The 22,200-nt window shown below is 43.5% G+C and overlaps 1 protein-coding gene across 4 annotated transcripts in view; it reads right to left on the bottom strand.

The window, feature by feature from the left end:
• Nucleotides 1–22,200, bottom strand: part of LOC136399222 (zinc finger protein 615-like) — a 265,085-nt gene that overhangs the window by 213,665 nt on the left and 29,220 nt on the right. The gene's annotated exons all lie outside the window — the stretch shown is intronic.

Below are 22,200 nucleotides of genomic sequence, written 5' to 3'. Positions count from 1 at the left end.
GAGAACATAGGCAGTAAGCTCTCCAACATTTCTCAGAGCAATATATTTGCTTATTTATCTCCACGGGGAAGTGAAATAAAAGACAGGATAAACAAATGGGACTATTGCAAACTAAAAAGTTTTTGCATAGCTAAAGACAATAAGAACAGAATAAAAAGACAAACTACACAATGGGAGAACATATTTGACAATACGTCTGATAAGGGTTAATAACCAAAATTTATAAAGAACTTGTAAAACTCAACACCAGGAAGACAAACAATCCAATCAAAAAATGGGCAAAAGAAATGAATAGACACTTCTCCAAAGAGGACATACAGATGGCCAATAGGCATATGAAAAATGCTCAACATCACTAATCATTAGAGAAATGCAAATTAAAACCACAATGAAGTATCACCTCACACCAGTCAGAATGGCGCTCATCAACAAAACAACACAGAATAAGTGCTGGCGAGGATGTGGAGAAAAGGGAACCCTTCTGCGCTGCTGTTGAGAATGCAGAATAGTGCAGCCACTGTGGAAAACAGTATGGAGATTCCTCAAAAAATTGAAAATTGAACTGCCTTTTGACCCAGCTATCCCACTTTTAGGAATATACCCCAAGAACACCATAGAACTGCTCCAAAAGGAGAAATGCGGCCCTGGCCGGTTGGCTCAGTGGTGGAGCGTCGGCCTGGCGTGCGGAAGTCCCGGGTTCGATTCCCGGCCAGGGCACACAGGAGAGGTGCCCATCTGCTTCTCCACCCCTCCCCCTCTCCTTCCTCTCTGCCTCTCTCTTCCCCTCCCGCAGCTGAGGCTCCATTGGAGCAAAAGATGGCCCAGGCGCTGGGGATGGCTCCTTGGCCTCTGCCCCAGGCACTAGAGTGGCTCTGGTCGCGGCAGAGCAACGCCCCGGATGGGCAGAGCATCGCCCCCTGGTGGGCGTGCCAGGTGGATCCCGGTCGGGCGCATGCGGGAGTCTGTCTGACTGCCTCCCCATTTCCAACTTCAGAAAAATACAAAAAAACAAAAACAAAAGGAGAAATGCACCCCCATGTTTATGGCAGCATTGTTCACAATAGCGAAGATCTGGAAACAGCCCAAGTGTCCGTCAGAGGACGAATGGATTAAAAAGTTTTGGTACATATGTACTATGGAATACTACTCAGCCATAAGAAATGATGACATCGGATCATTTACAATAACATGGATGGACCTTGATAACATAATACGGAGTGAAATAAGTAAATCAGAAAAAAAAACTAAGAACTATATGAATCCATACATAGATGGGACATAAAAATGAGACTCAGAGACATGGTCAAGAATGTGATGGTAACAGGGGTGAGGTGGGGGGCTGGGGAGGGGACGAGGAAGGAGAGAGGGAGTTGGGGGAGGGGAGGGGCACAAAGAAAACCAGATAGAAGGTGACAGAAGACAATTTGGATGAGGGGTATAGAGCATAATCAAATGTCAAAATAATCTGGAGATGTTTTCTTTCAACATATGTACCCTGATTTATCAATGACACTGCATTAAATTTAATTTTAAAAAAAACTCAAAAAAAAAAAAGGCCATGTAAACCACCCTATGAACTAATGGTCTGTAGCTGGAGGAAATTTAAAGGGTACAACTAGTATGGAAAACATTTCCATATCATGTATTTAGGTTGAAATTATAAACACACAAAGATACAGCATTTCCACCCTGATGTAAATGTTTAGACTATTTATTTCTTCCCATGCAACGCATGCCCCCCCTCCAAGGGCACCACTGAAACAGGACTGCAAACAGTACAAGTACAGTTATCAGCAGGAACACCTGCCATGCACTCCAACCACGGCATGTTATGGTGCTATGGGAAAAATACAACCTTGACTATTTTAACATTTTTGAAGGATGATAAAAAAAGAAAATCACTTTTTTTTCTTTGTAGTGAGAGAAACAGACAGACAGGAAGGGAGAGAGATGAGAAGCATCAACTCGTAATTGCAGCACCTTACTAGTTCACTGATTGCTTTGTCATATGTGCCTTGACCAGGGGGCTCCAGCAGAGCAGTGACCTGATGCTCAAGCCAGTGACCTTGGGCTTAAGCAAAGGTCCCTGGGGTCATGTCTATGATCCCACACTCAAACTAGTGACCCTGTACTCAAGCCAGCGATCTCAGGGTTTCAAACCTGGATCCTCAGCCCCAGGTCGATGCTCTATCTATTGCGCCACTGCCTGCTCAGGCCATAAAGCACCTTTCTTTGTGAAGCATGTGGGAATTCTTCTGTGACTTGCAACTCCAAAAATATTTACTGTGCAAGCAGTACAGAATACAGTTACCTGACATTTATTACACAACAAAAAAATAAAAAGAATAAAACCACCACATTCACATTAAGCAAAAGAAGCCTGACATAAAAATGCATGATGTATGATTAGTTCATACAGTTGAAATTAAGCAGAACTAAATAAACTATAAAGATTAAGAATGATGCCTGACCTATGGTGATGCAGTGGATACAGCATCGGATTGGAATGCAGAGGACCCAGGTTTGAAAGCCCCGACGTTGCCGGCTTGAGCACAAACTCATCCGGCTTGAGTGCGGGCTCACCAGCTTAAGTAAGGGTCGCTGGCTTGAGCGTATGATCATAGACATGACCCCATGGTCACTGGCTTGAGCAAGGGGTCATGTGCTCTGCTGTAGACCCCTGGGCCAAGGCACATATGAAAAAGCAATCAGTGAAGAACTAAGTAGCTGCAACGAAGAACTGATGCTTCTCATCTCTCTTCATTCCTGTCTGTCCCTCCTTGTCCCTCTCTCTGACTCTCTCATTGTCTGTCCAAAAAAAAAAAAGAATGAGTAAATGTATGATAAAACTATAAAGAAAATTCTTAAAGTGCTCGATATAGAGAGCACATGGTAATGACCTATGGGTGTCAGGATGCACTACAATTGAAATGGGACTCTCAGAACACCATTGGGGCACTGGCAGTGTTCTGTTTCCTGACCCAGGCAGTGATTATATTATTATACTTTACAGATGTAAAATATATCATATTTTATACATACCATAGTCACATATATTATATACTTATATATTGTTTTATACTTACGATATGTAATCAGGACACACATACAGACACAGTATATGTAAATATTACTTATAACTAATTTATATATTAAATTAAAAACTCAGTGAAAGAACTCAACTATATTAAAAGCTTTTCTCTTAAAAAGATCAATAAAATATATGTCCTTGAATTGAAACAAGGCAACAGAAATTTTGGGCAATAAAAGTGTTAGGGTTAAATTAGCCCCTGTAAAACTCATATTCACCTCACCCAAACATTTTATAAGGGTTGAGTTAATTTGCTTGATTTCCTCTCTCCTAAAAGCTGCCTGGCCTTCACTTTGAAATGTAGCAAAAGTTTATCTTCCCAGGAATGTCTGAGAAAGCTTGCACTGGGGAGTGACCTGACCATTAGGGGAGTTTAAATCACAACAGTTGTTTGTAAAAGCCTAGTCACAGACTCAGCTCCCAGCTATTTCTGGGAGACTGACCTCTTGGCTGTCTTCAAAATTTACCAAGGACACCAGAAAGGACCACACTGACTAAGCCCATAAGCCAGAACAATAAACAACAACAAAAAAAGAATTTGTGTCTCTGCAGCCTGCAGCAGAATTCCTAGTTAAGTCAGTAACCAAAACCACAAAAAAACCAATATTCTAATCTGAGCTTAACCTGGAAGAAGGACCCCATGCCAACAAATGGTTGCAACAACCCCTGGGCTTGCTCCCACAGCTAGGGGCTGACACGTTTCCTGGTCTCAGCTGGCTTGTATGCTTCCATCCAGGTGATTTTAAAATAAACTTTCCTTTTGGAACACACCAGTCTCATGATTTTGGTTCATCCCATGGTTTCTGCCTTTCATTCTGGTGTCAAAAACTGGAAGGGGTGTGTGTGCCAGAGACAAGTCGAGGATCTAAGCCCAGCCCCAGGAACGGTGAGGCGTGCTGCCCTGGGAGCAGTCTCGGGCTAAGCCCCAGATCCTGTCTCCCTTGCCCATGGAGTTGATGGCTTGGTTCCCCTGACCCTCTGGCTGCATCTCCTGAACCCACCAAGAAGGGAAACTCCTTTTCCCTGCATGGAGATGAACTGAAAACCAGACACAGGGATACCGCCCTCTCACTCTGCCTTGCCACATCCACTCCAGGCAACCATCACGTTTGGGTGAGTGAATCTAGTGGTTCTATAAGCGGGAACTTTCCAACCCCCCCTGCATCTCTCATTCCACCATCCAGGATGGTCCATTCCGAAAATCCAATGTTGGTCAGAAAGGGTTCTAGGCATTTGCCTCCAGCTGGCCTGCCCTCCAGGGACACCTGGAAAGCAGCCAGCCTCCATTTCCAGTGGGCCTAAGGCAGCGGGGATGCCTCCCTTGTCCGAACTCACATCGTCCAGGACAGTCCGTTTCCTCCTGTAGACTGCTAGATGCTCACCCACCACCACACATAGGGAACTCTCAGTCAGCCATCCCCAAGACAGCCACTCTAGGCTGCCTCCTGAGAACATCCAAACCATTGGTTTTGAAGTGCAGAAAAGAAAGGCTCTTAACATGAATAATTTTTGGCAAATTTCTTTCTCTAAAGCAAAGAGATAAGCAGAACTTACTGAACAGACTTTCTATTCCTGGCCTGGAGGTCGGTCTCCCAGACTGTGGCCTTGGGCTAGCTTTGCAAAGTTGCAGGTGTATAGATAAACATTGTAAGAAAGCTTGTTTCACTGCTTTGTTTTACTGCTATGCTTTCTCCCCTCCCCACTCCTCAGTCAGTATGTAATTTTCCCTATAAAAGCCAACCTCAAACTGTGTTCAGAGCCACATTAATTTGAACGACTTAAGTTTCCATGAGGTCTAAGTAGTCGGCTAATTAAGGACTCCTAATACCTTAATTTGGCTAATTGATTGATTGTGTGGCAAAACTTTTGTTTCTCGTTCCGATTTAACAGTTTAGGCCAGGATCTTAGGCCAAATTGCCTTATTTTTTACTGCAACACAGCTTGGCCTCAATATGAACTGGACAATTCGTCCAAGTGGCCTGAAAACGGCAATTGTGATTTTAACATCCTGACTGACAATAATTTCTGCTGGCGAAATGAGAAATAGTTCAAAATCTCCTGTGTATGGCCGTTCTTGCACTCAGGTCAGGACCCCCTCTCTGTAATTCTTGCTCTCCCTCTCCAATACTCCTTCCTCCTTCAATCCTGAGACCTTCGGCTCCCTCTGGTCCTCAACCTCCTGATTCCCTGGACGCACCCTCGAAGCAACCAGAGCCCTGTCCCTCTTCAGTGTGGCTGCTGTCCCGCACCTCCTCCCAGATTCCCCTGCAGCTACAGCCGCTGACACCTTCTTCACCAGCGTGCACACACTCTTGGACGGTCTTCGGCCCTGCTCCCTTCCTTGTCTCAGCCCCCATCTTTGAGTGCCCTTTATGGAAGGTAGCTGGGGTCGAGGGCACTGCCCGAGTCCATGTCCCTTTTACCTTAACTGAGCTATTGCAGAGATATACCACCCTAGACCCCTGTAGCGCAGAAGGGCAACTAGTCCTTCACATGAATGTGAATTCCCAATTAGCACCCAACATCAGGCACAAGCTGCAAAAAGCAACAACAGAAAAGCAGCCCTCAAGCTCCCAACTGCGGAGTCTGGCTCAGCAATGCACTGGAACAAGCAGAAGGTGCCACAGAACACAAGAAGAGATTACACGAAAGGAAATTTAAAGATGGGAAAAGGGGACTCACAGCCTCAAGGACTGAGAGGCCTGACTTCAAGTTCCTCATTGTATTCATTGCAAAGCTCAAGGACAGAAGTAACTTTCTTCTAAATAATCTTTTAATAATCGCCAAATCTGCATCTGCCTTGGCGTGCAAGGGTCAAACGTTTCCTTCTGCAAACAGGCGCTGGCCAGAACAGTGTTCTGTCCTGGCAGGACTTGGTGTTCCCAAGTCCGGAGCCTCATCTGCGCCATGGAAACATTGCAACCTCAGGCCATTTTCCCACATCCAATGAGACATTTTAAACCTGGCCTTGAAGGTCTCTAGCAATAGGAACAAAAAAGCCCCCAAACAGAAACTAGCTCCCTTTGAAGTGCTCACGACTGTCATTAAGGGACCCACAGACACAATCCTGGAGCACTGAGTGCGGTCCCAAAAGCAAAAATCATCCTATTAACACCCCGCCAGGTGCTTGCTGTGAGGCAATGACGGTCACCGGGCCAGCAGTGTCCTCATCCAGGCCAGCCCTCAAAGCCTGGCCCCTTTGCGGTGGGCCCCACTGAATGTTGGACGGGGACCAGACCTCTCTAGGTAAGACCCCACCCCTTCCCAGGCTGGCTGGCCCCTCCTTTCCGGAGCTGATAGGTCTCCCCAACAAAGAATGACAGTTACTGGGGGCAGATGCCCACTTCTGAGCCTTGGGCCAAACTTGGTGGTGGCAGCTAAGGCCATTTTTTCCTTATAAATACCAGGGCCATTTACTCTAACGGTGTGCGGTCTCTGCTGCGGGGATTGATGGCCAAATTTCCCCACCCGTGTTGACCATGCTCCTCTAATGCACACTAGGACCCCTCATTTGCTCACACACCCTTTTGTTTCTCCACTGCTGCCCCACTCGATACCAGAGCTGAGATATTCCCTCAAAACTAAATACCACCCTTACTTTCCTTAACCCCCGCCCCTGATTTGGCTCGGGCTTCTCTTCTGCCTCTCCTACAACGCTCAGAGGAAAAATTCTCACCACCCTCTTTCCAGACAGTAAAACTCAGTGAAAAGGAAAAAAGGGGGCACTTTTAAAATCAAGCGGTGGCTAGGGAGCAAGCCCTCCCCTCCCCTCTGCTTGAATCCGGAAAGACTGCCAAGAACAAATTCTAACTTTACAAGGCCATTGTGCGGGGCTCGACTAGCTTGTCAAGTTTAGCTCAAAACCCCGAATTTTATTTTTCATCCAGAGTTCATAAAAGTATCAATCTAAAATTGCTAATGAATGACTTAGTCCTCACTAAAAGTTTAGGTTTTTAAAAATTGAAAATTCTGGTTAATTAGAAAATAAACTATATGGTTTTAATGATAAAAGGTATAAGGTATGGAGTATGAAGGTACTTTTAAAAGAAAAATAAGTAAGTTTAAAAAGCTGGTTATTTCTGAATGGTGAAGAAGGTTTGTGTAAAGTTGCAAAAGCTTTGTGTAGGTTAAGGTTTCTGCAGAGGGAAGAGTATAAGGCACTTTCAGAGACTACAATTAGGAACACATCACATATCATTTCACACTCTTTAGTACACAGGACAAGTCCCAATTTACTTAAATGGCAGTCATAGCCCAACTACATAGCCCAAATATAAACACTTCCAGATTTAAAATTCAGTATTAGCCTGGCTGAAACACACACTACCTGTTGGGACAAATAGCACAAAAGACAGCATCCACCCTCAACATACACTGAAATCTACATATAACTTATAGATCTCAACCCTCAAAAAGGTTGAAAAAATCAACTCTATTATCAAAACACATTTAACAAAGCTAAGAATAAAAACTCAAAAATCCTGGACCTCTCTCCTCCCTATAGCTCTAGTGAGGATTCGGGCAAGCCCAAGGGCCCCACATCCCTTAGTCTTTTTAAACCCCTGTACGAAGGCTTTTCCTGTTAGGAAACTTCCCTCCCACAGAAACCCCTCTAGGGGTCTATCTCCCAACTCTAAACCGTGTCAGACAACTTGTGAGGGAACATGCAGGTCAGGTCTGGCTACAAGCACACACCAGGAATGCCCTCTGCTCCCTTCTTACCAAAGGATGGGTCCTACTGAAAGACAGGCATCCCCCCCACCATTACAGCCGAAATGGCAGAGCCCATACCAGGTACTACTCACTACCCCCACAGCTGGAAAACTGAAGGGACTGCCCAACTGGGCTCACCTTTCTGGGCTAAAATGCATCCCCAAAAAACCCAGGTCACAGGGAAGAACTCTGTCTCACAAATCCCAATGGACCCACAATATTCGCCTTTCTCGCATTCCAGAAAAGCCAGCAGGTGAGTAACACCCCTTGTGCCTGTCCCCTTTCTGCTCCTCTATGTGACCCCCGAGCTCAAAACTCCCCCCGCCCACTGCCTCAAAATATCCTCTCTGTTCTCTCTGTTCTTTCTGCTGCACCTCTCCCATTAAGGGTTCCTATGCTCACATTCCTCTAGGATTCCTACCTAATGGGGGATTTAGATTCTCCTTGGGAAACATTTTCCCAACTCCTAGATCCCAATTGTCTAGTCACTTTTCATTTGGAGACCCCCAATTAGGACTAAGCACCTTTATTCCTTCCTTCCTTCTCAGGAGTCTTAGTGTAAATTCTGACACCACGCTAAAGTCCTTTCTAACTCTTTTATATTTAGAACAAACTCTTAATCTCACATACTCCTTCCTAAATAAACAATGCCGACATTAGCTCAGGGTTGCTGACTCTGTCTCTCCCTGTCGTCCTCCGCCTACACTGCTGTTCCAGTACCTCTTGCTCAGTGGGACGCCATTAAAACAACCCAAGCCGCCTGACCAGGCGGTGGCGCAGTGGATAGAGCGTCGAACTGGGATGCCGAGAACCCAGGTTCGAGACCCCAAGGTCACCAGCTTGAGCACGGGATCATCTGGTTTGAGCAAAGCTCACCAGCTTGGACCCAAGGTTGCTGGCTTGAACAAGGGGTTACTCGGTCTGCTGAAGGCCTGCAGTCAAGGCACATACGAGAAAGCAATCAATGAACAACTAAGGTGTTGCAATGCGCAATGAAAAACTAATGATTGATGCGTCTCATCTCTCCGTTCCTGTCTGTCTATCCCTCTGTCTGACTCTCTTTCTGTCTCTGTAAAAAAAATAAATAAATAAAACAACCCAAGCCCGCACAGAACAAAGGGGCACTAGTTTTTCTGAAGTGGCAAGCTCCCTTCGTCATAACTATGTAACTTCCCAAGCTTACCAAGCCTCCCTATGTTTCCAGACTACGGTCAAAAGTTTAAAAACACGCATTCCTAACTCTTCCCCTATAAAAGGGCCTGTTGTTCTACACACTCTCCTACTAAATCAAGTCAAGCCCTCTGTGCCTCCGCAGAACCTCAGGGAATGGTTTACTGGCCACCTGCCAGAAAGAGCACGCAGCTTTACTATTATTACTTTGCAACGTCCCACCACACATTGGCCATGACCGATAGACCACCAGGTATCTCCTGAGGAAAACGGCCACTTCCTCCAACCAGTCCGGTTTCCCTCCTTTCCTACTTTACAAGCCCCTTCTTTTAATTCCTCTTATCCCTCCCTCTCCCTTTTCCCCTGGATCACCTCCCACCCTGGTGTCCCCCTTACTTTCACTGCACCCAACAAGCAACTACCCATCTGTCTCCCTTTATTGGAGCAGGAATAGCATCTACATTATCAGTCTGCACAACAGAACCCCAAGAAAGAAGCACACCTCCCTACCCTCTTTCTCACCTCTTCTCAATTCAACTCCCTCCCCCGCCTGACACAACAGGGAATGTTGTTCCTCTGTGGAGAGGACGCTACCTTGGCCTTCCTACTACCTGGGCAGGAGCCTGTGTTTTAACATACCTCTCTCCCAGTGGTGATGTAGCCCTCAACAACCAGTCTCTCCCCATTCCAGTGACTCAGCAACTCCAGCACAGAAGGCCAGTGCAGCTCACCCCTCTCTTGGTAACCCTCAAAATAACTTCGGGAGTTGGGACATGCCGTGGGCCAGCCACAACGAGTATACTCAGGTCCCAAGTGGGAATGGTACAGAATTAGAAAAAATAGTCTTAAAGAGTTAAAAAATATAAAAGATGGGTTCAGGAGGGCCCTGCAATTCCTGCTAGCAGTAAATACCACCATAGCAGGGAGCAAAACATGGCTGCCCCCAGAAACCGCTATTTCTTTCTTACAGGGCAATGTGGAAATTAGTATACAGTTTCCAAGGCAACTCAAGAACTCCCACCACCAGCAGGAAGCAGCCATGGAAGACAAGAGACCTTCAGCCCTTTTCCATAAACAACAAAAAGCTGGAATGTTAGGGGTAAATTAGCCCCTGAAAACTCATATTCACCTCAAGCTGCCTGGCCTTCACTTTGAAATGTAGCAAAAGTTTACCTTCCCAGGAATGTCTGGAAAAGCTTGCCTGGGGAGTGACCTGACCATTAGGGGAGTTTAAATCACAACATTTGTTTGTAAAAGCCTAACCACAGACTCAGCTCCCAGCTATTTCTGGGAGACTGACCTCTTGGCTGTCTTCAAAATTTACCAAGGACACCAGAAAGAACCTCACTGATTAAACCTTAAGCCAGAACAACAAAAAAAGAGAACCTGTGTCTCTGCAGCAGAATTCCCACGCTAAGTCAGTACCAAAGCCACAAAACCCACAATATGTTAATCTGAGTTAACCCCGGTGCAAGGATCCCAGGGCAGCAAAGGCTTGTAACAACCCCTATATCTAAGGCTTGCTCCCGAGCTTGAGACTGACACCTGTCTGCTGGTCTCCGACCCCTTGTATGCTTCCATCCAGCTGCTTTTTAATTTTTATTTATTTTTCTGTGACACAGAGGGACAGGCAGGAAGAAAGAGAGATCAGAAGCATCAATTCTTTGTTGCGGCACCTTAGTTGTTCATTGATTGCTTTCTCATATGTGCCTTGACTGGGGGCTCCAGCAGAGCAAGTGACTGACGCCTTGCTCAAGCCAGTGACATTGGTCTCAAGCCAGCAACCATGGGGTCATGCCTACCATCCCATGCTGAAGCCAGTGACTCAGAGCTCAAGCTGGTGAGCCCGCACTCAAGCCTCGGTGTTTCAAACCTGGGTCATCTGCATCCCAGTTTGATGCTCTATCCCAAGGGTCCCCAAACTACGGCCCCCTGAGGCCATTTATCTGGCCCTCGCAGCACTTCCGGAAGGGGCATCTCTTTCATTGGTGGTCAGTGAGAGGAGCATAGTTCCCATTGAAATACTGGTCAGTTTGTTGATTTAAATTTACTTGTTCTTTATTTTAAATATTGTATTTGTTCCCGTTTTGTTTTTTTACTTTAAAATAAGATATGTGCAGTGTGCATAGGGATTTGTTCATAGTTTTTTTTTTATAGTCCGGCCCTCCAACGGTCTGAGGGACAGTGAACTGGCCCCCTGTGTAAAAAGTTTGGGGACCCCTGCTCTATCCACTGTGCCACCTCCTGGTCAGGCAAGGTGCTTTTAAAATAAACTTTCATTTGAGAAAACACCAGCCTCATATTTTCAGTTTGTCTCACAGTTTCTGCCTTTCACAATGTATATAAAAAATTAATGGCAGACACAAACTGATAGATATGTAAATTCCAAACTGCCCTCTTGATGTTCTGCTTATCTGTCAGACCTCACCCTTACTGGACTATTGACCCTGAGACAGATGAATTCCAAAAAGCTGACAAGCCACCCCAAGGAGGCTCCGGACAAACCAGGACTTTTGATTCAACACCCACATGCTCGAAGCCCCCCAAGGAGGAGCATTCTGGACATACCAGGACTTTTGCCTCAGTATCCCCTCAGGCTCTCCCGAACACTATATAACTCGCCCCTAGTCTGTAACCTGTGCTCTTCTCCCCAGGAGAAGTGCCCCGCAGGGTTCCTTTCTTCCTTTCAATAAAGCCTGTTACTCTGGTTTGGACTCCCATGAATTCTAACACAAACCACATTAAAATAACTAAAGAATACTATAGTCCTGGCCAGGGCACATATAGAAACAAATCCATGTTTCTGTCTCTCTCCCTCTTCTCTCTCTTAAATTTAAAAAATAAAGAATATAAATATTTTTATGTCATTAAACTTGTAATCCCAGATGAATCATATTTTAGGATCCTACTCTCTAAAAACTGGTAACCGCAGACACTGTGGCAGGTGAGTAATATGAGGAGGCATCAGGAAGGAAACAGATGTCCACGACAAACCCACTTTCCTATTGTGTATTGGAGGGTGCAGTCAATGCTTGAGATAAGAAAAAGTGCAAACTGCAAAGTAAGAAAGATAACTAAACTTATATTCAGGAATTAGTTATTTAAAAGAGACTGTTGTCAAGTATTGTACTCTAATCCTCAGGTTATACAAAGACACCAAGTCCAAATGATTTTTCGAGGAGTTTATTAATTACCCGGCTAGCTACATGGGGCATGATCCCAAATCATGTAGAAAGTCCCTACAACTCTGTGGCTGATTTTATAGACCAAATCACATACCGGCTGGAATGAGTAAGGAAGGGCTCTTGATCCCTTTGCTAGAGCGGTGTTTCCCAATGTGGGGTCCACGCCCCACAGGGGGGCAATTCGATAGTTAAGGGGGGCAATTTGAAAATGGACTCGACACGACTTTAACTCTTGCGCCCCGGGCCACTTAAATGCAGTGCTAGATATCGGTGCCAAATTTAACAAAAAATACAATTCTTAAATAATTGCGGTAAATAATTATTAAGTATAATTTCGTTTGACGAGACCAAAATATCAACTGGGTGATTGGCGTCGTCAAATAAACTTCGTCCTGGGTACACCGAGGAGCGTGCCGTCTGCCGCGGAGAACCCCGGACGTTTTAAAAACTCGCTAAACAACGCAGTTATTCTCACTTAATTGGCCCATCGCAACTTCTGTAGTGTTTCACATCATTCAGTTGGTGTTAATTTGAAATAAGTGTCAGTCAAAACTGTTGTAAAAGCTTGTTGATTTAATAAATATACATATATATTGTATAGATATAATTGGTAAGTATTTGATTTTATTTTGATCAATATTAAACTCTTTATTAAGTACTTCTTGCATCGGGGCTAGAAAGCAATAATATTTTATAAATATTATTGGGGCTATAATAGTGCATGCACGACAATTTTAATTTTAGAAGCATAACTTTCCAGAAAATTTTGTCAAGTGGAAAAAATATAGATACCTTTTGATTTGCGGTGGTAGTGTAGTAAATGTGTTATATACATTTAAATAAATATGAATTTTTAGTATACGTTTACTCTGTGTCACATTGAATATATTTTAACACATATTTTAATATTAGTATTAATTCATCTTATTTTTATTATAGCCTATAGTAAAATGAGTGGTGCAAGCAAGAAAAAAACTCGTCAATATTTGGAGGAATATTTAAAATTTGGGTTCATACCCGTTGTTCACGATGAGCGGATTCCTTTTTGTCTTTCATGCCAGCAATGCTTGACCAACGAATCAATGAAACGAGGTCGTCTTGAGGCGCATTTGAAGGCGAAACATAGTGCTCATATTAATTCAGATTTGAGTTACTTTAAAACTTTAAAGAAAAATTTTGAAAAAAGAACATTAAAGTCTCTATTTACTGCTCATACTTCAACTAATAATCATGTTCTTGAGGCTAGTTGTCAAATTTCTTTATTCATCACTAAAACTGGAGAAAATCACACTATAGGAGAGAATTTAATAAAACCGTCAATATCAGCATTTCTTAAGACGGTTCTTGAAAAAGATAACAAAGATGTAAAAGCTATGCCACTCAGTGACAATACTGTTGGCAGAAGAATAGACGAAATGTGTGAGGATATTGAAAAACAACTTATTGAAAAGCTGAAAACAAGAAAATTCTCCTTGCAAATGGATGAATCAACTTTGAGAGACAGTGAGGCAGTATTGATAACTTACATAAGATATATTGATAAAGGACATTTTGCTGAAGAAATGTTGTTCTGTAAAAGATTAGAAAGCACCACTACCTCTAAAGATATATGTAATAAGCTAAAAAGCTACTTAGATGTCAATGATATACCAATGAAAAATATAACATCTTGTGCTGCAGATGGTGCTCCCAATATGATGGGCAAGAAAAATGGCTGCTTAAAATTGATGAAAGATGCGAATCCAGAAATGATTCTTGCGCATTGTGTTATTCATAGGGAAAACTTGGTAGCTAAAAACATCTCGCCTGTTCTGAATGAAGTATTACATACAGTAATAAAGTGTGTTAATGCTATTAAAGCTAGTGCCAAATGTGAGTGTCTTTTCAAGCTATTTTGTGAAGAACAAAATGAAGACCATGTAAGACTTTTACTTCATTCTGAAGTAAGATGGCTATCTAAAGGAAACTGTGAAAAGATTTATGGAACTGTTTGATACTCTTAGTGATTTTTTAAGCGACAAATCTGAAATGAAGTATCTGTTAACAATAGATGGTAAAGCATTTGCGAGTTATTTAGCCGATATCTTTGAAAAACTAAATATATTAAATAAGCAACTTCAAGGAACAAATAAAACTCTTGTCGATGCAAAAGCAAAGATATTTGGTTTCATTACCAATATTGAGTTATGTCAGAAACATATTAACAACAAAAACTTTAAACAGTTTCATTGGCTCCAAAAATGTGAAATAACTGATAACGCTTTACTTGTTATTGTCAATCATTTGAATATTCTATCGGCTGATTTAAAAGAAAGATTTTCTGATTTAAAACAAATTGATTTTCCAACTTGGATGATGCAGCCAATATTAGTGGATTTGTCTGATATATCAAATATGCAGTATCAAGAAGAACTCACAGAATTGCAAAATGATGAGTCAGTTAAAGCTTTATTTAATATCAAAGGAGCGATGGCATGGCTTTGTGAGGAAACAGAAATCAAATACCCAAATTCAACCAAATGTGCAAGAAAACTATTGCTACCGTTTCCATCTTCATTTTTAGCTGAATGTGGATTTAGTGCTGTAAATGCCTTACTGGTAAAAAAAAGAAATCGGCTGGATATAACACAACGTGGAGACTTGAGACTAAAGCTAACCAAATTGGAACCTAATATAAAATCTCTGTGCAGCAAGCATCAAGCGCAAAGATCACACTAAATTAAAATAATAAATTAATATAGAAAAAACTGTATTAAAATTATTTGGAATTTAAATTTGTTTTTCATTATATGTTTTGAAATTTTACTTACTGTGTTTTGTTAACAATTTCATAGTGATTTCTTCCTAGAACCTATCATTTATGTTTATTAAGTGAACAAATCAATTTTTTAATGTTAAAAATTATGTATGTTACATAGGGGGGGACATAAAAATCTTAGAAAGGTTAAGGTGGGGCATGGCACAAAAAAGGTTGGGAAACACTGGTCTAGAGGTATACTTTACTCTCATGACTTTAGGGTGAGTCCAAGTATAGGAATTCTTGATTAAGGTACAGAAACATTCTTTTCTAAAGGTTTTTAAGAAAAGAGAAATGAAGAGATTCTCAGAGAAGTTCAATCTTCCTTGCTCTGTAGTTAAATTATGATTTATCTGACCCAGTTGCCCCTGCAAGGCCGCACTTTTCCTCTTTAAAATAGCGTTGCTAATACCAAGTTTTACATTTCCTTGGTACCTTATCACAAGACCAGGCATCCACTAAAGCACATATTCACTTAAATAGGTAGAACGAAGTGCATGCACCATGTAACTAAATTCATTCCTATATTTTTTGTTTTAGTGAGAGAAAGAGAGAAAGACACAGGGACAGATAGAAAAAAAGGAATAGAGATGAGACGCATCAACTCGTAGTTGTACCTTGGTTTTCATTGATTGCTTTCTCATATGTGCCTTGATCAGGGGGCTCCAGCAGAGCCAGTAACCCTGTGATAAGGTGCCAAGGAATTGCAAAAATTGTTAACATTAGTATTTTATTCTTTTTTTTTTTTTTTGTACTTTTTTGAAGCTGGAAACGGGGAGAGACAGTCAGACAGACTCTGGCATGCGCCTGACCGGGATCCACCCGGCACGCCCACCAGGGGCGACGCTCCGCCCACCAGGGGGCGTCGCTCTGCCTTGACTAGAGCCACTCTAGCGACTGGGGCAGAGGCCAAGGAGCCATCCCCAGCACCCGGGCCATCTCTGCTCCAATGGAGCCTTGGCTGCGGGAGGGGACGAGAGAGACAGAGAGGAAGGAAGGGGGGGAGGTGGAGAAGCAAATGGGCGCCTCTCCTATGTGCCCTGGCAGGGAATCGAACCCGGGTCCCCCGCATGCCAGGCCGACGCTCCACTGCCGAGTCAACCGGCCAGGGCCAACATTAGTATTTTAAAAGGAAGAGTCAGGCCTCCTTACTCCTCTTCTCTGAAAAGAAAATAAACCCAGAGAAAGAGATTAAAGGGGCAAAAGTTAGTAACTAATCATAGTACTCTGGAAGAATAAAACTTTTCTGGAAATTCCTTCTTCCCCTTCCTGAAGATCCTTTAGAAGACAATGTATACATATCTTAATTAAAAATTAAGATATGCTCACTGATTCTAACTCTTCCTCTCCTCCTGGAATCCTGAGAGTGACTATACCTCTAAACAAAGGGATCACGAAACCACTCCCCTTATTGAAAAACCTGATTCTGTAACATTTTATATGCTTTCTAATAATCATCCCTCTTGAAATCCTTTATATGTATTAAAACTTGTAAACTAAACAAGCAGGGACAACACTTTTAGCAAAAGTATTTTCATTTGGTCTCTCTCCTTATCCTAAGCTAACCATTTCGCTGTGGCGACAGGGATGGGGGGTAGACACTAGAAGATTTGGGAATATCTTTGCCGGGAATGTAAAATAATTATCACTACTGTGTTATCTTGTGGTGTAAGAATGCTTTTCCTTTTAATAGATCCTATAGATAGATGTTGCAAGCTTGTTAGTAACTGACTATTGTACCATGCTCCCTCCTTACCCACCCCAGCCAGTACTTGATTTTGTATAAAAGGTCTAGAATGGTACGAGGGCCTACATGATTTGGGATCGTGCCCTGTGTAGCTAGCTGGCTAATTAATAAATTCCTCAAAAATTCACTTGGACTTGGTTATGTAACTCGCGGATTTAATTGCAGCACTTTACAACCCCTTGCTCAAGACAGCGACCTTGGGCTCAAGCTCATGACCTTGCAGTGGTCCCCAAACTTTTTACACAGGGAGCCAGTTCACTGTCCCTCAGACCCTTGGAGGGCCACCACATACATGCTCCTCTCACTGACCACCAATGAAAGAGGTGCCCCTTCTGGAAGTGCGGTGCAGCCATAGTTTGGGGACGCCTGCCTTAGGGTTTCTAACTGTGTCCTCAGCATTCCAGATGGAAGCTCTCTCCACTGCACCCAACCACTGGTCAGGCTAAACTCATTTCATAGACACTCAATCACTAGCAGTGGGTTCCGTGCGGGATATGGCCCTTCCCCCTCGCAAACACCACATGGAAGTATGGCCAGCAGCCATAAGGAGTAGAAAATACAACCTGGTCCCCAGAAGTTCCCAGGAAGTGTTCTGAGGAAAAGTAAGACTTTCCCATATATAAACCAGAATTTTTCCTGCTATTCTTAGTATTGCTTTGTCCTCCCACCAATGTACAGAGGAGAAGGGAAGGAGCTGTTTGGGTGTGGTCCTTGTTTGCCCTAGGGCCTCCAGCAGGCTTCCCCAGTAACTAAGTAAGGAAGGAGCAGGAAGCATCAACTCCCATATGTGCCTTGACCAGGCAAGCCCAAGGTTTCAAACCGGTGACCACAGTGTTCCAGGTCGACGCTTTATCCCACTGCGCCACCACAGGTCAGGCCATGGATATTAAATAAAATGGAGATTATGTTAGCAAAGAAGAAAGTGTGGTTGTGGGTCAGGAAATAAGAAAAAGAGTCCAGTGATACATATTAAAAGCTGAGAGCAAGTGTTGGCAAATATACTCTGCAAAGGAACAGATATATATTTTTGATTTGAGGACCAAAAGTCTTGGTCCAAAGGACTCAGTTCTGCCTTTGCAGCGAAAAAGTGGCAACCAAAAGTGACCAATGGGTGCAGCTCTCCACTGCTTGCCCTGGGCTCCACCACCTTCTCTGAGGTTTATAGCAAAGCTATATGTCCCTCCACCCCAATAAGGGCATATCTGAACCAGAAAGTATGTACAAGAATTCTTACAGCAGCATTATTCATAAGAAACCAAAGTACAAACAACACAAGTTTAATTAACAGTTGGATAAACTGCCCTATACTCAAGCGGTGGAAGGCTATGGATTCCGTTCCGTCCCAAACGCAGAGGTTGAAACCTCATCCCAACCACTACCCTGGGGTCCAGGGCCTCCAAAGCTTCAGCCTCACGACACTCTCTGGACCACAGACACTGACCACACACCCTTATTATTCCCACAGCGGGACCAGCCACTCTCACATAAGGACCATCCTGACGAGAGAAAAGAAACCAGAAGAATGCAGGAGAGGGACTGCAATGTCTGTGATCTTACACTCAAACTGGTGATCTCTGCGTTTCGGATTGAAGGAGGAAGGGCTGACTGAGAAAGTTTGAAAACTAACAAACCACAGCTGTGGTTCTTGTTATCGGTTCCCTTTAATAAACTTGCAGCACCAGCAAGAAGAACAGATTATATGAATAGTCAAAGACAAACAGTTCAAAACTCTTGTCACATGCCTTCCCTCCTGGAAACACAAAAGTCACGTAGGTCCCAATAAATCCTCGATCAAGTTGTCTGGGTGTCTATTATCCTCCGTTTGCGGCTAATTCCTGCTACACTGTGACCCTTAAATCCCAAATTTGACCCTGATATCGCGATCATCTTAAATGCTTCCACCCGTTACATACAGTGTGATGGGAAAAGACCATGACAGTCGGGACACGGTAGCTGCTGTCTACGGACTTTTAGTCGCTATATGATCCCAAAGCTAATCAAACCAAATACAGGCAGTCACCTGCACCCTCCGAAATACCTGCGAGTTCCTTCCACACGACTCCTCCCACCCCCATCCTTCCAGGGTCCACACTGCACCACTTCCACCCTGAGATATCAGGTACCCTGGTAGAAACAAACCTTTCATGAAAAAAACTTTACAGAAAACAAAAGGACAACTGCTCACTGACCTGGTTTTCTGCAGCCCGCGTAAAGTCTAACCTTTATTTACACTTCCGAAAACTAATCCGGGTCCTGGGAATGTCCCCCAAATTGATCGTCAGCCTACGGCGACCGACAAGAATCTGAAGCGTTGGAAGACTCGCGGGCGATTTCCCTCGCTCCGCTGGGAGGCGGTGTGTCCCCGCCCGCTCGCTGGGCGAAGCCGCATTGGGGGCCGCCATGTTGGGAGGCCTGACGCGTAAGTAGTAAAGCAGCCGTGTCGGAGCCTGTAACCTGGGGCGGTTGGGACGTCGGAAGATCCTCAAATTATTTTGTTTCACGGCACTTTGCTTTTGGGGAATACGAGTGTATTTTAAGAGACTGAAGTTTTCGGAGGCAAAGTACCCCGGGAGCTGAAGGCGCTCGGTAAAAATGCCATGTGGCTATAGTATTTTTAAAGTTAGTATTAAAAAACGATTTAAAAAATTTTTTTAAGCCTGATCAGACCGTTGTACTGGGATGCCGAGGACCCAGGTTCGAGACCCTGAGGTCGCCAGCTTGAACGCAGGCTCATCTGGTTTCAGCAAAGCTCACCAGCTTGGACCCACCATCGCTGGCTCGAGCAAGGGGTTACTCGGTCTGCTGAAGGCCCGCAGTCAAGGCACATATGAGAAAGCAATCAATGACCAACTAAGGTGTCGCAACGAAAAACTGATAATTGATGCTTCTCATCTTCTGAGTACCTGTCTGTCCCTGTTTATCCCTCTCTCTGACTCTCTGTGTCCTTGTAAAAAAAAATTTTTTTTTTCTAAATGTCCAGGAGTTCAAGTGTTAGTAAAACAGCAATGAACTCCTACAGAGAAAGGGTCATACATCCTGTAAAGGCACACAAACGGGAACTGCTAGCGGAGTTATTGGTGCACTAACTGGTTTTTAACAACAGAAAAAGATTTGGGAAGTGGGTGCCGTGAGGCGGCCATCACCAACCGGGACAAAGAGCGGCAGCATGAGCTGAAGTCGCTGTGTCCGGGCCTCGCTCTGAAGGTGAGACCACCCACGGTTTGGGGCCAGTGAAAAAGGCCCAACCAGAGCTGAGAATCCAAAACTATCATGGTCTATTTCTTTTTAACAAGGTCCCATGATAAGCTAATGGGGTACCGTCCTTTCAACAAAAGATGCTGGGATAATTGTGTATCTTGTGGCAGAGAAATAAACTAAGACCCTAACTCCAGCCATAAACAAGAATTCAGTAAAAATAGATTACAGATCTAAGTAGAAGAGATTGAAGTATAAAACTTATCAAAGCAAATGGGAGAAATATTCAGGAACAGGTTACAAAAGCAAAGCATGAGAACTTGGAGCTTAGGCTTTAAGAGGGTGTCAGAAGTCCACATGCTCCAGACAGAGCCACCCTGTGTAGCCCACATTAATGCATACTTTTTGTGTGTTTATATTATTTTAGAGAAAGAGACAGAGAGAGGTAGGAGACACAGAAACATCAATCTGTTTCAGTGTGTTCACTGACTAGGGATAGAACCAGCAACACTTGCACTTTGGAAAAATGCTCTAAGCCAGTGGTCCTCAACCTTTTTTGGGCCACGAACCAGCCATTAGGGTGGGACAGATGAATGTATCACTTGACTGAGACAAGCGTCAAGACTGAGTCTTAGACAAATGTAAGAGGGAATCTGGTCATTTTTTAAAAATAAAACATTGTTCAGACTTAAATATAAATAAAACGGAAATAATGTAAGTTATTTATTCTTTCTCTGCGGACCAGTACCAAATGGCCCATGGACCCCTATGGTCCGTGGCCCGGGGGTTGAGGACCACTGCTCTAACCAACCAAGAGCCATACCTTTTTTTAAACCATAACTTTTAGATAACTCGAGTTAATGTCCTACTAGTTCACCTACAATTGTATTATACCCACTTAATATTACATATATACATAAAGACGTTGTAATATGGAAATATTTATGAGAAGGTAAAATTATCAATAGATAAACGTTTTTCCTCTTTTTTTTTTTTTTTTTGTATTTTTCTGAAGCTGGAAACGGGGAGAAACAGTCAGACAGACTCCCGCATGCGCCCGACGGGATCCACCTGGCACACCTACCACGGCTACGCTCTGCCCACCAGAGGGCAATGCTCTGCCCCTCCAGGGCTTCGCTCTTTTGCGACCAGAGCCACTCTAGCGCCTGGGGCAGAGGCCAAGGAGCCATCCCCAGCGCCCGAGCCATCTTTGCTCCAATGGAGCCTTGGCTGCGGGAGGGGAAGAGAGAGACAGAGAGAAAGGGGGGAGGGTGTGGGGAAGCAAATGGGCGCTTCTCCTGTGTGCCCTGGCCGGGAATCGAACCCGGGTCCCCCGCACGCCAGGCCGACGCTCTACTGCTGAGCCAACCGGCCAGGGCCCCATTTTTTTCTTTTAATTAGCAAGAGAGACAGACAGAGATAATTGTGTCGGTATAGTTGTTCATTGATTGCTTTCTCATACGAACCTTGTCAAGTAGGGGAGCCTCCAGTGCAGCCAGTGAATTCTTGCACGTGCCAGCGACCTATGGGCACAATCCAGCGACCATGGAATAATGTTAATGATGGTGTGGACTCAAGCCAGCAACACTGTGCTCAAGCTGGTGAGCCTGCACACAAGCCAGATGACCCCATGCACAAGCCAATGACCTCGGGGTTTTAACCTGGGACCTCAGCTCAATCCACTGAGCCACCACCTATCTGGCGGTCATTTTTTTTCTCTTAGTTCTATTGAGATTTAATTCACATATATTAAAACTATTCTTAAACTTTAAAATTTTTTTATATTTATGTGAAAATCACTACATACTACTATAAAGAATTCACATATACCTTCATTAAACTACTGACCATGTGAACATTTTATACCACCATGGTACATTTGTCAAATTGAGAAATTCATGTTGTTATAATCTGCAACTAAATCACAGATTTTACTCTGATTTCACAAGTTTTTCCACTGTCGTCCTTTTTCTGTTCCAATATGTACCTACAATACGATTAATATTTGTTTTACAATTATTTTTTACACATCATGTTTCCTTGATTTTCTCTATTCTGTGACCATTTCTCTTTTTCTCATTTATGTTGTCAATTAATTTAAGACATACTCATGAGGTATTTTGTATATTAATCCATCCTTTGGGTTGTACTAAGTTTGTCACATTAAAGAGTGGAAATGCATTTTGGAAAAGACACCTCAGAATTGAAGTCTTTATCACAATTAACTAGGGGTACAAAATATAAAAGCGTCTCACAGCTAATCTCCTGGAAAAGGTAATATTTGCCAGGTTTCTACACTGAA

Source organism: Saccopteryx leptura, chromosome 3, assembly GCF_036850995.1.
Source record: "Saccopteryx leptura isolate mSacLep1 chromosome 3, mSacLep1_pri_phased_curated, whole genome shotgun sequence".
NCBI classification, from domain to species: domain Eukaryota; kingdom Metazoa; phylum Chordata; class Mammalia; order Chiroptera; family Emballonuridae; genus Saccopteryx; species Saccopteryx leptura.
The sequence above is the reverse complement of the archived record's forward strand: the minus strand, read 5'-3'. Positions and strand labels throughout refer to the sequence as shown.